The sequence below is a fragment of the Leopardus geoffroyi genome, chromosome E1 (genome assembly GCF_018350155.1).
Source record: "Leopardus geoffroyi isolate Oge1 chromosome E1, O.geoffroyi_Oge1_pat1.0, whole genome shotgun sequence".
In the NCBI taxonomy this organism is placed as follows: domain Eukaryota; kingdom Metazoa; phylum Chordata; class Mammalia; order Carnivora; family Felidae; genus Leopardus; species Leopardus geoffroyi.
The window spans coordinates 47,444,328-47,461,683 of NC_059330.1; the positions used below are offsets into that span (position 1 = coordinate 47,444,328).

Here is a 17,356-nt window from a genome sequence, read left to right on the forward strand (position 1 = left end):
TTGAAAGTCTGAATCGCATTTCATTATATTCCTGTAATATAAATGAAACCGTCTTCCCGCTGTTAACTCTTTAAGATCATTCCTTCCCCCCCAACTTTTTGTCCCCTTTCCCACACCATTGATAATGCTACAGGGAACGCCTGTGATAAAAATGTTAATCTTTGACTGCTAAGAACCTAACGAATCTCCTCAATAACCCCGGCATTTTTCCGGAATTCCAGACCTTTTGGTATCAACTGACTGTTGGACACCTATCTCTGGTTGTACTCAAAATTAAATATGAAAACTACATTTACCATCCCCATCCCTACTCTTGGTTCTAGGGTTTGAGTCTGCTCCTCCGTGGTCCTTGAATCACCCAGAATAGAAACTTGGGTGTCATTCTAAGCTCTTACTGCTTCCTTGTCCTCACATCTGCTCAGGCGCTAAGTTTGATTAACTCACTGCTTCTGTATTTCACCAATCCATCTCCTTCTATTCTCTATTCACCTGGAGGAATGCGGGACCTCATAACTTCCTCCCCACCCCCCCCCTTTTTTTTTTTAAATAAGCTCTATGTTCAACATGGGGCTCAAACTCATGACCATGACCAGGAGTCGCATCCTCTACCCGCTGAGCCAGCCAGGCGCTGCTAACTTTCTATCTTTTGAGACTCTGCTTTCCACAATCCGTTCATCCATTTGTCCATCCGTCTGTCCATCCATCTGTCCATCCGTCCATCCATCCATCCATCCAATCCATCCAGGCCTCCACCATCCCATCTATCGGAAGGGGAACAGAATATGCCACCCCAAAATATGCCGTTTCATTTTGAATTAAAGTTACTTGAGGGACGCCTGGGTGGCTCAGTCGGTTAAGCACCTGACTTCAGTTCAGGTCATGATCTCATGGTTTGTGGGTTCGAGCTCTGCATCTGGGCTCTGTGCGGACAGCTCAGAGCCTGGAGCCTGTCTCTTGTCTCCCTCTGATCCTTCCCCGCTTGCTCTCTGTCTCAAATATAAATATTTAAAGAAAAAAAAAAGTTACTTGAGAGACAGCCCGTTCAAGAAGCACACTGTGACCCTTCTTCGTCCCCCTGAAAGCAGGAGATAAATGCCCCAGGTGAAAGGCACCTTCCTTGTACCAGGAGGGTAGATGGCACCCTTACCACCAGAAACAGGGAAGGTAGAGAGCCAAGAGGCTGTATAAACACACTTGTTACTTCTTCACTAACTTACTGCTCCAAGCCTAAACCCCTTTATCTGGTCAATGTTTTCACAAATTTACTCTTTCTTTGTCTAAAAGGTAGACAAGCCCCCCGCACTGGTCATTTCTTTGAGTCCCATATTTGTAGAGGGTTCCTATGCATACGAAATTAAATTTGTTTTGCTTCTGTCTTAAATTTGTCTTCTGTCCATTATTAGGTCAAAGAACTCAGAAGGAAGGAAGGGAAAATTTTCCATCCCTACACATCTATCTACCCATCCACACGCTCCCCTGTGAGTTTTCTTCCCAATATGTTAGAATGGTTTCTTCATCACAGTTCAGGGGTCAAAACATCTGATCCCACTCTGGGTCCCACGGCTTAGCAATTTTGTGTTCCTACAACCCCTCGAGGTCCCCATATCATCATCTGGAAGTCAATGCTCTATGCGTCCTGCCCCCTCACTGGGCCATCAGAACCAGATGAGACAACAGATGTGTAGGTGCATCTCAAAATGCTCCAAAAGGCTACACAAACGTCTGGCATTAGTACACCTGCGTCCACCTATCAATTCACACTGCCTGGACTGTCCCTTCTGCCTTCATGGCTCCAGGCGTGCCCTCCTCCCCAGGATAAGCATCCGGTTTTCTAACTCACTGTTTCAACCTTCCACACCCCGGGTCTTCCTCCTCCTCCCTACCTGACTCACACCAACTCATCTTTCCAGTTCACAGCCTCTGCCAAGTCTTCCGATTACTGAAGCCACAGTACACGTAGTGAACAATGAATTCATTTTGGGGGGTGACATTTGGTTGTGGTTCAGTTCTTGGGTTCCCAGAGATCCCAATGCGTGGCTTCCTGGTGGATTTCCCAGGGGGAGACTACCACTAAATAAGTAGTTTGTCTCAGCTGTTGCTACTTTGGTTCCATCAGAAGGTCACAAATCATTAACTCTCACGGAAAGGTGGCACAGTTATCTTTCAGCTTCCGGCCTCTGAGGTCTCTTCATCTAAAGTCAAATCTAACAAGTGGCAACAGGTTCATTGCGATTTTTGTTTTAAAAACTACTTATCAAGCTGGAGAACCCAGGGTACATGTCCTGGTTGTATCAGCTTGGAGAGCGAGCTGGCCATGGAAGATGAAATCAACTTGACAGGTGACAGCAAAAGTTTTGCAATTCACTGAATTCTGCAGATCTGGACAAGCAGCATCTCAAATGAGTCCAGCAAAAAGATGGTCACTGCCTAGGTCCCAGAAGGTGCCCCAGCAGTATGAGCACATGCGGCCCCAGGGTAGTGGGGACTATGCTACACAATTGATGTATATCATTCATCTGTGCCTCTCTCTGGCACGAAAGCCTCCTACGTGATCAAACCTAACGTTTTGCTGTTGCCAAACTGTTGGACCATCAATTCAAGTTTTCATTTTTTTTAATGTTTATTTATTTTTCAGAGAGAGAACAGAAAGAGAGAGTGCACGCAGGGAGGGGCAGACAGAGAGGAGACACAGAATCCGAAGCAGGCGCCAGGCTCTGAGCCATCAGCACAGAGCCCGACGCGGGGCTTGAACCCACAAACCGTGAGATCATGACCTGAGCCGAAGTTGGACGCTTAACTGACTGAGCCACCCAGGCGGCCCCATCAACTCTTGAGTTTTAACACTAGCATTTGTTAGCTGTTAGTCCATCCATTTTGTTGTCGGCCAGCGGAGGACTATCCTGTTAACTAGAAAGTAGTAGCGGATGTCAAAGTTTAGGAGAAAAATTGTGATGGAGAAAAAGAAAAACAGAAAAAAACTCATAGGTGAAATTTCCTTCTTTTTGCAAATTAGGAAAAATGATTGCAACATTTAATTTTAGGGGCTGAATCCCTTGGATCAAAGAACAGTTTGAGCCTCAGGCCTCAGTACCAAGGACAGTAAGAGCCTGAGGGGCAACCTAAGATCTTGCACAGAACAGTCCCTTCCAGCATGTTCTTTTTTTTTTTTTTAACGTTTTTTTATTTATTTTTGAGACAGAGAGAGACAGAGCATGAACAGGGGAGGGGCAGAGAGAAAGGGAGACACAGAATCAGAAGCAGGCTCCAGGCTCTGAGCCATCAGCCCAGAGCCCGACGCGGGGCTCGAACTCCCGGACCGCGAGATCGTGACCTGAGCTGAAGTCGGACGCTCAACCGACTGAGCCACCCAGGCACCCCTCCAGCATGTTCTAAATAGCCCTTCCTGCTCTTTCTTGTGGACACAAATCTGGGAAATCTTGCTAAAATGCAGGTGCTGGTTCAGTGGCTCTGATGTAGAACCTGAGATTCTATCTAAGAAGCTCCCAGGTGGTGCTGTGCTGAAGTTTCTATAAACATCTGATATTGGCGGCCTTTAAGTTGAGGCAGGGAGTATGGAATAAAGAAACTGCAGGGGAAAGTAGTGGTCAGATGGAATGCTATCCCGACAATGGAAGCCACTGTGCAATTTTCTGATTTGGGCTCTACACGGATCCCGTCAGACAACTCTATGGGAGGTGGGTTTAGTGAGACTGTTCTAGAAAAGAGAGAAGGATGTCATCTAGAGTAACAGTAGTTGGAATGGAGAAAAACAAGATGGATGGAATAGTGAGGAGGTAAAACCATCCAAATCGAATTCCCAAGCTCAGCAACATGGGTACATAAGGCAAATGGAGGGAGTTTGGTCTTTTTTCCCCTAATCCAGTCAGACCCATTTCTCCTCTGATCAATCCTGTTACGGATTCGTCCACAATCTGCACAAGCAAGAGGCCAGGCTAGAAGTCCACTGTTGCCCTTGCTTTGGGATTCTTCCTGCTCTTTCTCAGGTGACTTTACAGACCAAGAGGCCATCACGCCTCCAGTGCTGGGAGAACACGTCAGCCTGAGCCTTGGCTGACACCAACCCTTCACACTGGTGCCATGCAGCTCTGCGATGAATGCAGCTTGGAAAATGGAAGGAGGCCAGAGTCTTCTCAAAGGCCAGAAAACAAAACACAGGGAAGCCATACGTGTTGGGGAAAGGACATTTTGAGAGTCCACAAAGACCCAACATTGCTGTTACAGAACTCCTGCAAGGGGCGCCTGGGTGGCGGATTTCGGTGATTTCGGCTTGGGTCGTGATCCTAGCGTCATGGGATCGAGTCCCGAGGTGGGCTCTGCAGTGCGTGTGGAGCCTGCTTGGAATCCTCTCCTTCTCCCTCTTCCTCTCTCACAAAAAAAAATATAAATAAAGAAAAGAAAAAAAAAAAAAAGAATTTCTGCCAGAGATGCAGGTCTGAATCTAATCATGAGAACACAATTAGGAAAACCCAAGAATGAGGAACATTCACAAAACACGGCCTGTGTTTCTTTTCAACTGTCAGTGTCACCAAAGACAGAGAAAGCTGAGAAAAGACCTCCAGACTACAGGAAATAGCAACTAAATGCAGCGTGTGTGTCTGTGTCGAGACATGAACCGGAAGGTTTTTATTTTTGTTCACTATAAAAGTCATCGTTGGGACAACTGGCGAAATGTAAATATGAGTCCGAATCAGATAATAGCATTGCATCACTGTTACATTTCCAGAATTTAATCACTGCACTATGGTTACATAAGGGAAAGTCCTTGTCCTCCCCCCACCATGTTTATTTACTTATTTTTGAGAGAGAGAAAGAGAAAGGTACGTGAGAGGGGCAGAGAGAGACAGAGGGAGAGAGAGAGAATCCCAAGAAGGCTCCACGCTGTCAGCGCAGGGCTCAAACTCATGAACTCTGAGATCATGACCTGAGTTGGATGCTTAACTGCTGGAGCCACCCAGGCACCCCGCTGTCCTTTTTTTGTTTATCGATTTTATGTCTAAGTAATCTCTACACCCAGCATGGGGCTCAAACTCACAACCCTGAGATCAAGAGTCACATGCTCCACCCGGGTACCCCAGGGAAAGTCCTTATTGCTAAGCCCGCACACTTATGTATTTTAAGGGTGAGGGGTCATGATGTCCCCAACTTACTCTCAAAAGGATTCTGGAAAAAAAGTGAAGTGTTAATATTTATACATAGAGAGAGACTAAGCAGATGTGGAAAAATGTTAACAACGGGTGAATCTAGAATCACTCGCAACTGCTCTGTAGGTTTGAAAGTTTTTTAACTAAAAAAGAAGAAGGTTTAAGAGAAGGTCACAAGAAATTGTTTGCTGGTTTGGAGAAAGCGGCTAAGATGCCAGAGGCAACTTCTGAACTGGGAAACTGGGCACCTCTTCGATTCTCGAGAGTTACTTGCGACAGAGGATGTCCCGCCCATCGGGGCTGCTCAGAGATTGGGGGTGCCCTGAGACTGGGGGTGGGCAGCCCTAACGTCTCTTGGAAAATGCCGCCTAGGCACGGTTTCATCTTCAAGCTCCTGGGGCTGACTACCTCCCCCGAAATCTCAGAAGGCCACGCCCTAAAGGATACAGCTTGTTAGAAAAGTGCCGTCTTGCAACAGGTCTTACTGGGCCCCGTATCGACGTGCCATCATCCCAGGTGACGGGTGCCACAGGCTCCCCTCCACCTTCCTCGGAGCTTCACAGGGTGAGAAGGCGGCAGCCTGAATTTTTGCTCAAATGGTGTTTTCTCCAACTCCAAGTGGAAAAATGGGCCTTGCTGATCATTCTTTTCCCTTTGCACCTGGGCCAACGAAGGATGCAGAGAGCGGCTGGCCGGAAGGGCTACCTGGAAGGCCATTTTTACTTTGCAGACAGACGGTGGTTTGTTTCTCTGCTTATCTGGACGTCGGAGGAGAACAATCTGAAAGAGGGCTGCTAAACAAGAATTCTTTCGCACCGTGCCTTCATTTTTTTTCTCTCTGCCTTTTTTATTATTATTTTTTAATGAAAAGGAAAAAAACCTCTCCTGGCCCAGAGCCTAAAATCTCTTACTTGTGATGTTAATCTCTCCTCCCTGGCTCTGAGCCACTGCTGTTGGCTCTGTGCCTGTTTAATATCGTGGCTGCTGATAGCAGCTTCTCAGTGTTTCCATTAAGAAGCTCGGCTTTGGAAGCGTTTTCTGAGATGGACGTACGGTCTTCCAGGCAAAGGGCCCTTACTCCATGCCTGGTCATCCACATGTGGCCCAGGGGTCCCCAGCCTGCATTTATAGACTACTTGGCCTGGAAGGGTGCTTCTGTAGGGCTCTTTGGAAAAGCTCATTTTCTGTGAGATGCTTCATTCCCTAAACATCTCTCGGGATGTATTTGAATTTGGGATTTGGGTTAAGAAGGGTCACGTGTATGGGGCGCCTGGGTGGCTCATTTGGTTACGTGTCCGACTTTGGCTCAGGTCATGATCTCACGGCTCATGGGTTCGAGCCCAGGAGCCGTCTGTGTTGACGGCTCAGAGCCTGGAGCCTGCTTTGGATTCTGTGTCGCCCTCTTTCTCTCCCTGCCCCTCTGCTGCCTGCTTGCACTCTGTCTCTCAAAAATAAATAAATACTAAAAAAAAAAATTTTTTTAGAAGGGTCGCTTGTCTTAACATTTTTTCTTTTTTTTAAGAGAAATGCCACATTAGGCATTTTAAAAAGAGTGTTTTCCCTTAAGGCTTGATAAAGAAAATATTTTTGTCCCTTTACTCTCCTGTCTCATTTTTCTCAACCCCATTTTTCATGACTTATGTAAGACTTGTTTACATACTGAAGACTTTTTCCACCGAACTAGTGAATAATTCTTTCATTTATCACCCATGGCCCACTGTTGTGTTCATTCAGACAGCCGGTGTAGGGCAGAAATCTTCCCCATCTCTGACGCTTCCCACTGAGGGGCACTCTGGCCACACGATCTGTTTCTTGGCAGCTGAGGTGGAATGTGGAAAGATCAAAGGACATAGAATCAAAACACTGGGGACCTCAGTTCTGTCAGTTATTAATCATGTGGTCTTGGGCGATTCATTTAAATATCTTTCAACAGGAGCGCCCTCATGTACAAACTGAGCAATAACAGTATCTACCTTAAGATACTGTGAATGAGGGGCGCCTGGGTGGCTCAGTTGGTTAAGCAGCCAACTTCGGCTCAGGTCGTGATCTCACAGCTTTTGAGCTCGAGCCCCGCGTCGGGTTCTGGGCTGACAGCTCGAAGCCTGGAGCCTCTTCGGATTCTGTGTCTCCTTCTCTCTCTGCCCCTCCCCGACTTGTGCTCTGTCTCTCTCTGTCTCTCAAAAAAGACATAAGTGTCCAAAAAAAATTTTTTTTTAATAGATTTTTTAAAGACTTAAAAAAAGATGTTGTGAATATTAACTGAGAGAACATGTAACACAATGCTCTCCTAACTTTAAGTGCTGGGATATTACACTTTGGTGCTCACTTAACGGGAGCTTCATGAGTGCCTACTGAATTCACCCAACTTTTTATAACTGCAGGAGGTGTTTTTTGGTCTGGCACTGATGGAGTTTTCCCACACGGTTTCAAGAGCTGTCTTCCTGCCCATTACATACTATGGTATTGTCCATTATGACTCCCAGGCACAGCCCAGAACGAATACAAGGACTTACTGGACTGCCTTTACTCACCACTCCCATCATTTAGGTGATCTCTGCACCCAACGTGGGGCTCGAACTCACGACCCCGGGATCAAGAGCCACGCGCTCTACTGACTGAACCAGGCAGGCGCCCCATCCACACAGCACGCACAGCATTTGGAAGGGTGACAGCAACACGTGAGCCATTAACGTAATTTCTCCCAACTGAAATCTTCATTAAGAAAAGGTCAGGGGGAAAAAAAAAAAAAAAAAAACAACAAGAAGGGGCGCCTGGGTGGCGCAGTCGGTTAAGCGTCCGACTTTAGCCAGGTCACGATCTCGCGGTCCGGGAGTTCGAGCCCCGCGTCGGGCTCTGGGCTGATGGCTCAGAGCCTGGAGCCTGTTTCCGATTCTGTGTCTCCCTCGCTCTCTGCCCCTCCCCCGTTCATGCTCTGTCTCTCTCTGTCCCAAAAATAAATAAACGTTGAAAAAAAAAAAAATTAAAAAAAAAAAAAAAAGAAAAGGTCAGGGTGAATATGCAAAACAGGGGCAAGTCACGATAAAGCCAGTGAGGACTCTCCCGCATCAGGGGCAAGGTCATCCCTAGGCCGGGTGGCAGCTGCCAGTTGCAGGCAGCATGTGTTCAAAGTCTTGCACAGACTATGGAAAATCCATAACAGTTCAGGACAAAGACTTTTGCAGAACTGTTGTCCTCTCCACATGGTGAGATATGCTGAGTAGTTGTGGCTGTGGATATTTTGAGATGTCCTTTGGCACTTGATCTCAGCCGAGGAAGGCGCACGGGGACTAAAAGGTAGGAAAAATAAATTGTTCAGACGTCGGGCTCTAGGAATAGAGTTGTCGTTTCAACTTTGCTCCTGTCAAGGAGCCCTTAGGTTTATCATTAGCCCCGTTTTATTTTTAACTCGTTTCCTTTGCCTTTGGGTCTCTGGGGGCTGGTCTCTCTCTCCCCTATCATGGCGTTTCCACCCAGATCCTTCTTTTCTCAGAATCTGATCATTTTCATCTCCTTGGCACGTGTCACCAGCTTACCATCCTTCTAACCCCCGGCATCTGATTTGAGCTGGACGCAAGATGACCCAGCTGTCCTTCCATCCACACTTAACTCTGTATAAAAACTGAAGACACGCTTGGAAAGCCGTTTTCCTGACTATTCCGGTTGATAAACATGCTTTATAAGGCACTAAACCTCTGAGAAAATTCCTCCCAATAAAGACTTTTTGAAAAAACAAGATCATAAAGGATATCATGACAACTACAATCCCTTTCAGGAGTATTTGTTGCCCTATAAAACTTGGAAGGAGGAAAAAAACGTTTTTTTTCCCGACATTGCTTCTGTAACGTGGGAGGGACTATTTCCCTTGCCTCTCTATGAAAATTTAAACCCTCAGCCGGGCTTGAAAAACTCAGGTAGCAGATTCCATATACGGTCTTATAATTCAATTTTTAGAGCCAAATATAGCATATTAGTTATACGAGACTTTGTGCTCCAAGGCCAGACTGACCTAGAATCAAGTCCCAGGGCTGACGCTTGCTAGCTCTGATCATGTGCAGACCACTTGCTCTCATTAAGACTCAGTTCTCAGCTGTAGAATGGGGATAATAATAGTTGTGAGCTTTGAGTAAGAGCATGGCTATAGATAGGCTAGCAGGATGCTGGGCTCATGCTCAGTAACTATTCCTGCCAATACCCACATGACTATCATCACTATTACTCCCCCACTCTTGAAGACGGTGCTTCCTAGCTGGGGCCAGCTGGTTTACCCTCTACCCTTCTGCCTCCCTTTGGCTGACAAGAGGGGCCCAGGAGAGTCGGCTTGCTCCTCCTGTACTTTGCAAAAGGGCCATTAGGTGGGGCCCTGCCTTCATCGCCCACGTCAGCAAGCGCGCAGATTCTGGACTTTGGAACCTGGGTAAAAGGTGTGAGAGAAATGTCGAATTCTGCGATGGCTGCTCAGATTGAGCAAATGAACCCACGGCTCTGGTGAAGCGGGGGCTTAGGGTCTGCAATGCAGCAAACACCGCAGCCCCCGCGGCTTGGCGCCGGGCGGGACAAGCCGGGTGGCCGGCGTGGAGGAGGGGAGGTGGACTCCCTTAGGACCAAGAGCTCAGTGTTGAAGAGACGGCATATCCGGGATCATTCATCAAGCCGTGCCCAGAAAATGATTATGAAGACTCCCGGGGAGTGAATTCCTAGAGGCCACTGGTCACTTGGAGAACGTGCTGCTAGGCTCGTGCTTTCTAGTTGCGACACCTCACTGCCAACGCGTGTTACTTACAGACCACCGATCTGGAAAACCTTGGCCCCTCCATTCACTGAACAAGGTCCAAGGAGCCACACTCAAGGTTCTGTTTTACCCCAACTCATGCCCATAACCTGTGATTTCAGAGTCCACGTGGACGACCCCTCCAAGGGCAGAGCCTAGTGCATTCTCTGCCCCTCCTCTAACGACCTTCACGTCATTCTACTTCTTAACCGCTTCCTCCCAAGCCCCAGCCTGGTCTGGGATCTCCTGGAAGTGATTCCACGTCCGAAATCTGGAAACTCTAGTTGCCTTTTCTCCAGCCTCAACCTCACTCCCAGGCACTTTCACCTTGACCTTGCTGGGCCCTCCACTCCCCAAGAGCTTCCACTGGACTCAAGGCTCATTTCGACTTTCACTTACTCACTCAGTTGTTCCATAGCCGGCTGAGCCCACCCTGAAAGCAAATCCCGAATCAGTCCAACCATCTCCTCTGCTCCCACATGTCGGCTGCAAAGCACAACTGGGAAAATGACACAATTCCTTAGGCTGGTGGCACCAACTCTTTCAAAAATCCCCAAATCACCAGACTGCCAACCTTTCAAGACATCCTCTTAACTCCTCTGGAGTTGGCTCCCTCCTCTATTTCCCACACAAGTTATCTTGAACTTTCATCGGCCTCCTTAAGTCCTTTTTTTACTAAGTCCTTCCTTTTCAGTGGATGACACTTCTCACATTCCTGGAAAGGAGAGGTCATCAGGCATGGCCACCGACTCTCTGCCCCTCTTTCCCTTCCCTGGAGACATATCCCCGCCCTCTGGCCTCTCCTCGTCTCTTGGAGGTTTTCCGGAAGACCATCCCCTCTAACTTCTGGGAGCAGGTTCTTTCTCCTGCTTCCAAACTCTCACCCACCTGCTGGTTCTTTCCTCTCTATATTTCACAGGCAAGAGTTCATTTATATTTTACCAGCTGATGGGCCCACATTTGTTTCTTGTACCCCATGCCTTTCCCTGGGTTTGCTTCTTAAATATATCCCTTCAATAACTTCGTTCATCTATTGTTGCTAAATCAGAGAAGTCCACAGTCAGGGTTATTGCTGCCCCTTCGTGCGTGATCTGTCTTTCTTCTGAAGCAGCTTCTAATGACTTTTTAAAAATCTCTGATATTCTGCAGTTTCATTACAACGTGAGTAGGTATGGACTTATTCTTGCCTATCTCCGCAGTCTCCAGAGAGGTAGTTGAGGGTAATCAGATTGCTTGGGGTTAAATCCTACCACCAGGCTGTGACACTATCACCTATCCATGGCAACATCCTGCATTATCCCAGACCCCTCAGCTGGTCTTCCTGTCCCATTCCCAAATTTAATCTGGCACCCATGTCTCCTTCTCGTCCTAATTTACCCTCTCCCTCTTTCTGCTGTCACTGCTTTCTTTAAGCTTTGGGCAGTGTTCCTTCTCATCTGATCTACTGCAAACCTCCTGTTTTCTCAACTAGCCTCTGCCTGCATTACAATCCTGCCTTTCTTTCCAGTCCCACGCTCCCTCCTGTGTTCTCTATAGCATCTTCCATTTTATGCTGCAATGAATTAATGCACTATTGAGGTCATCTTCTCCTTTCAGTGCAAAATAAAGGACTCCCCAGGTTCTCACTGGGAAGTGGAGACATGGGGATCAAGGAAGCATCTATTTACTAAGCATCAAACTATTTACTAAGCATCTATTAACTGTAGAAATGGTGATAGGTGTTTTTATCAATTGTTTGGTGAAGAATATTCATTATCATTTAAAAAACTGATCCAACGGCGGGGGGCGGGGGGGGGGGGTGCCTGAGTGGCTCAGTCGGTTGGGCGACCGATTTCGGCTCAGGTCATGATCTCACAGACTGCAAGTTCCAGCCCCGTGTCAGGCTCTGTGGTGACAGCTCAGAGCCTGGAGCCTGCTTCTGATTCTGTGTCTCCCCCTCTCTCTCTGCCCACCCCCCCCCCCCCGCTTCTTGTGCTCTGTCTGTTTGTCTCTCTCTCTCTCTCTCTCTCTCTCTCAAAAATAAATAAACATTTAAGAAATTAAAAAAAAAAAAAAACTGATCCAACTGGGTAAGGAAAATCCAGGGGGAAGAATGTTCAAAACACAAGAATTTACTCCATCTCCAGGGAATAAGAAACACCCGAGGGAACAGTCTTTAAACCAGAAGGCTTAACGTTCTTGTCAGTTTGGAATAATGATGGTCGGGGACAACACAAGTCAATTCAGGTCTGTGGACAACAGCTCTGCTTCCTCCATCTTTTAAGGCAGGTGCTGACTGCCCTTGAGACAAAGTAGGACTCTTCGGCCCCCTGACCCCAACTCTGCAGCAGGAAAAACCCGTTCAAGTCCCCGAAGGTTTTTCCCAACAGAACCACTTCTTGACTTTGTCCAGTGTAACTAACTAAACACCGGTTATCTGAGGAGGGCACTGGCTTGGTACGAGATAAAACCCACAGACTTTAAAAAGCCCTTTACATTGGACCTTCCTGTTTGCACAAGTACTTAATGATAATTCTAACCCATTGTAACATTCTGTTCCTCAACACCCCACGGTGCAAACTTACAAAGCGGGCACCAGAAGACACGATCTTCCAGGCAGCTAGAGAACAAACCTGGCAAAAAACCACAACTTCCAAAAATCTGTACCCAGTCACTAATTAATTTTGTTATCCTTAACTGTATGAGAGAATATTCTTCTCTCATAGTACGATTGTTCAAATAATAAGAGCAAATCTCAGAAACAGGAGGCAATATGCAGTTGCCTTAACCCAAACAGAGGATTAAGCCACTCCTGGGTATCACAAGACAACTTTTTTTCTTTTTTAACCAAAATTGTTTTCTATCTCAGTTACGAAAACCTTCAACAAAGGCATATCATGTGTGCAACTGGTGTATCTGGTTTAACATCATCTATTTCAAGCGACCCAGATGGTTCTAAGGGTGTTGAAAACAAGGCTTCACATATAAATCAAAATTAAGTTACTAGAAAAATCAATCTTGCCAGCGTCCTGCATTCCTGAGGACTTTCCTTAGTATGTTTCATGTTTCATTTCGATGTTTCACTGCAGTTTTCACATGCCAACCAAGGTGAAGTTGAGTTCATAACAAACTCAAACTCGTGACAGATTTCTGATTTCCTCTGAACCTAGGTATGAGGGACAATAAAACATTTCAGCACCGAATGGTCAGTTATTTGGTTTCACCCCGAGTATCTACTCCATGATGGCATTTCGTTCATGCTTTTCAAGATCTGCTTATTACCAATCTAATGGGAATAGCTAAAGGAAATGAAAATGATTCCTCGTAATGGTCTACATATTCCGAAGGTATTTACGACAGTCTCTTTAAAGACCTGGGAACAAGATGGAAGATCTTCAGACGCAGCTTCATGAAGTTTCTATTTAACAAATTTATGTGCCAAAATGGCTGTAAAGTCTGATGGGCTAGAAACAGTCCTTCAGTGGGTATTAGTGTGGAAATATGATGTAAATATGAGTCAGAAAGACTCATATTTAGTATTAGTCAGAAAGAATCGCCATTAGTCTCAGAAGATCAGGTGTAGAATTTGGTGCGCCAACGGCTGACATGTGCTTGCTTAAAATACATAGTCTGTGGGGGCGCCTGGGGGGCTCAGTCAGTTGGGCATCCGACTTGGTTTCGGCTCAGGTCACGATCTCATGGTTTGTGGGTTCGAGCCCCCATCGGGCTTGGCACTGACAGTGCAGAACCTGCTTGGGATTCTGCCCCCCCCACCTCTGCCCCTCCCTGGCTAACACGTGTGCTTTCTCTCTCTGTCTCAAAATAAGTAAGTGACCTTAAAAAACAAAACAAAAAAAACCCAACCAAACAAGAAAAACCCCCCAAAAAACCCACACAGTCCGTGTACAAGTAAGGGAGCACATGAAAGCAACGCTTTCAGTGTGTCAAAGGGAAAAAAACGCTTTTAAATCATGTCTGCTGGAAATCATTACGGAAACTTCTTTTCCATAAGGTCAGCCCCTATCATCCCGTTGCCCCGTTTTTTTTTTTTTTTAAAGACTAAAATACTAGCAGCGACTTTGTCCTTGTGGGTATTTATCGGCGCGATGATATCCAGGGATTTTAGAGAGAAATCCATTTGACAAAAATGATGGCTCTGAACCCGTGAGTGGAGACGATCCACCTGTTCCTTTTTCAGAGCTCTATCAAGTCATTCTCTTTACTAGGAAGGCAGCCAGTGCCCTGGAAAAAGTTAACACGCCACCTGCCAGGCCTGAACAGCTTACTAATCAATGACTTCTCTTCCGCAGAATTCAGTACAGTGTTCGCACTTTACCTGCAAACACCATTCAGGGCTTACATTCACTATTCAGACGTCTGGACGTCCTGTCCAGGAGGAGGTCTCATGCTGAATTCATTGAATCTAACACATTACCAGTTACAACACCAAAAAAGAAAAAAAAGAAAAATGGTGCCAGTTATAACTGCAGAATGCCATCAACCCCAACATGCGTTTCATTTTTAGGGTTGTTGACATGGAAAAATCAGTGGCCACCTTAGACTTGATGAGATAGAGAAATGCCAGTTACAGCTGACATGTCGAGATCCTACTATGTGTAACCAGCACTATTCTGAAAGCTCTTCACGTTTAGTGCATTCAATCTTCACAAGTACCGATGAGCAGGAACTGTTATTAAACCTATTTGTGGGAGCACCAAGAGGTGAAGTAACATGCCTTCGCCAGCTAAGCCAACTGGTCTTAACCCAACTGGTGTGATTCCAGCGCATGCAGCCTGAATCCCTCCACCATTCTGCAGCTCTCCTGTTGGTTACTATTTTGGAGCCACAGGACAGGTGTCTGTCACGTCTTGGAGCCAAGATGTGCCAATCAAGATCCTCTACAGGTGAATGAGAGCCAAGGAAGGACTGGCTCCGAAACCAGAATTCCCAACTTCCTGTAAAGAAGCTACTGGACAGAGGGTCCCAGGCTCCAGCCTGTGTTCAATCCCTCCTCGACCTTGGCAAAGTGAACACAAAGGTCCCAGGGACGGGTGACTTCTCAGCTTATGTCTGGGGATGCCCCGTTCTGGAAGGTGGACAGTGAGAAGAGACTACGGACATTGAAAATGTGAGAACTCAGCACTTTTCCGCTGAAGAACTCCACCAACTTCTCTGCTGGCCGATCTCTGAGAGTCTAACTCTGAAGTGGTTTTCATGAAGCATAACTGAAGTTAAAGAGGCTAAAAGAATCACTGTTTATGGAGTATTTGACATGCATCTTCTCACCAAATCCTCCCAATGACTCCCTGAAGTGGGAAGGTTCAGGACAAGGACGCCCCATTATCACGGAGTGCCTGAGCCCCGCTTTGGACCCTGTTTGGTCCAAGGCTGGCGAGTTCTCCGAATCCAGTACACCATCCTTCTAAATGGGCCTGGCCAGCTGCTAGCTTTGGGCAGACTCCTAAAGTGTCCTCATCCAAAATGCTCCGAGACCCAAAGGTTGTTGGCCACCATCTGTTGTAAGCAATCCATTCACTGAGGTACCAACAATTGGGCTCTAAACATAAACACAAAGCTCTAGGTAAATAAACAGGAAAGCTGTGCTTTATTTTTAAGTGAAGTGCACTGTTTTCCCACAGTAATTAGGTTTCGTATGTAGGGGGAAGAAAAGCCAAGCATTTGGGAAAACAACTGCAAATCAACGGAACTGAGAACGGATCTCAGAAAACAGGAGGGGTTTGAGTTTCGTGGAACCGACGAGTTGGAAGAGTATTTTTTCCTCAAAACTCAAGATACAAACCTCCAGAAGAATACCAAGGATCCCATGACAAACAGCTACTACCCACCACTCAAAACAAACACGTGTAACCATTTTGTCACATTTGATTCTGAATCTGCCCCTCCTTTTCCTTTCTTTTCAAAGAAATGTTCACGTTTAAAGTTGAAATCTCTTCCCCTTCTACTTCAGGCTGACAGTTATTGTAAACTTGTGGTGAACCTGATAAATTTTATATTTCATTTGGTATGTAAATGTATCCATGAACAGAATATGGTTAAGTGATTTTAATGGCTATCCATACTTAGGTTTGTAAACTTCTTTGGGAGATTGGTTTTTCATATGGAGTGAGGTAGGGATCTAATTTTATTTTTCCATATGAATAGTCAATGGACTCAACTTCATTCTCTGAGAAAATGACCCAATTAATCTCCCTAATAATTTGAGTTGCTTTATCTACTATGTATCAAACTTCCCTCATCACCTTAGATCTACTCCTGTCTTTGTGCCAATACCATGCTCTTTTAATATGGTTTTGTTATCTGGTGGGATAAATCTCCTCTTCTTGTTGTTTGTTCAAAATTTGTTCTGGTTATTTTTAGACTTTTATTCCTCATTTCAATTTTACAATCAATTTATGGCAATCCTGTTGGGATTTTGAATGGCATTACAATTAATTTGGAAGTTAATTTAGAAAATGACTTACTTCTTTATTGTCTTTAGTTTAGCCATCCAGGAACATGGAGCATTTATCATTTATTCACGTCTTTGTTATGTCCTTTTTTGTCTATGAAAGTTAGATTGCTCCCAGGTACTTTAAAGATGTGTTGATATTACTCATGCTATCTGACCTTATTCAGCTTTAAATGAGTTTATGAGTGATTAAATGAGCAATTACTATTTAGCATGACAAGCTATAGGGAAGGAGGCACAAATAGGGTAGTATACAAACATCTAGACAGGCACATAGCCTGGGCTCTAACCCTTAGCAGAAGGGTACACTTAGAAGGCTAGTCTGAATCATCTTATCTGCCCTTTCAAAATTTCAGGACACATCCCAGAGAGTGAAATTTCTCACAGCGAACCTAGGGTTTCTGCAGTTCAAAAAAATCTCCAATTCATAAATATCTTTTGAATGAATAGAATCAATGTTGATGCTAATAACAATAGTTCTGATTAGGCTCATATTTCCCCCTATTTCATTAATGAAATCAGGATATCATTGGAAAGAACGAGGACTGAAAACTTGTTTTGTGGTACAAAAAAAAGAAAAACAGGGGGGTGGGGGAGAGGGGAAAATAGGTGATGGGCATTGAGGAGGGCATTTGTTGGGATGCACACTGGGTGTTGTATATAAATGATGAATTATGGGAATCTACCCCTAAAACCAAGAGCACACTGTATACACTGTATGTTAGCCAACTTGACAATTTATACATATATATATATATATATATATATATATATATATATATACATATACACTACGGTGATGAGTCAAAGCATAGAAATAAAATCACATGGTATATGATTGATAAAACCCATACCACCTGGGTAAAAAAAAAAAGAAAAACAAAAGACTCATCGTGCAACCTTGAGTAAGTTTTTTGACATCTCATTGCAACATGTGAACAGTTCCTCAATTTTTAAAAGGCTTTTTTTAAAGAAAAT

At 45.3% G+C, this 17,356-nt stretch overlaps 1 protein-coding gene across 6 annotated transcripts in view; it reads right to left on the reverse strand.

Moving 5' to 3' along the window:
- The window catches only part of PITPNC1 (phosphatidylinositol transfer protein cytoplasmic 1), a 274,238-nt gene that overhangs the window by 64,405 nt on the left and 192,477 nt on the right, over window positions 1–17,356 (reverse strand). The window lies entirely within an intron of this gene.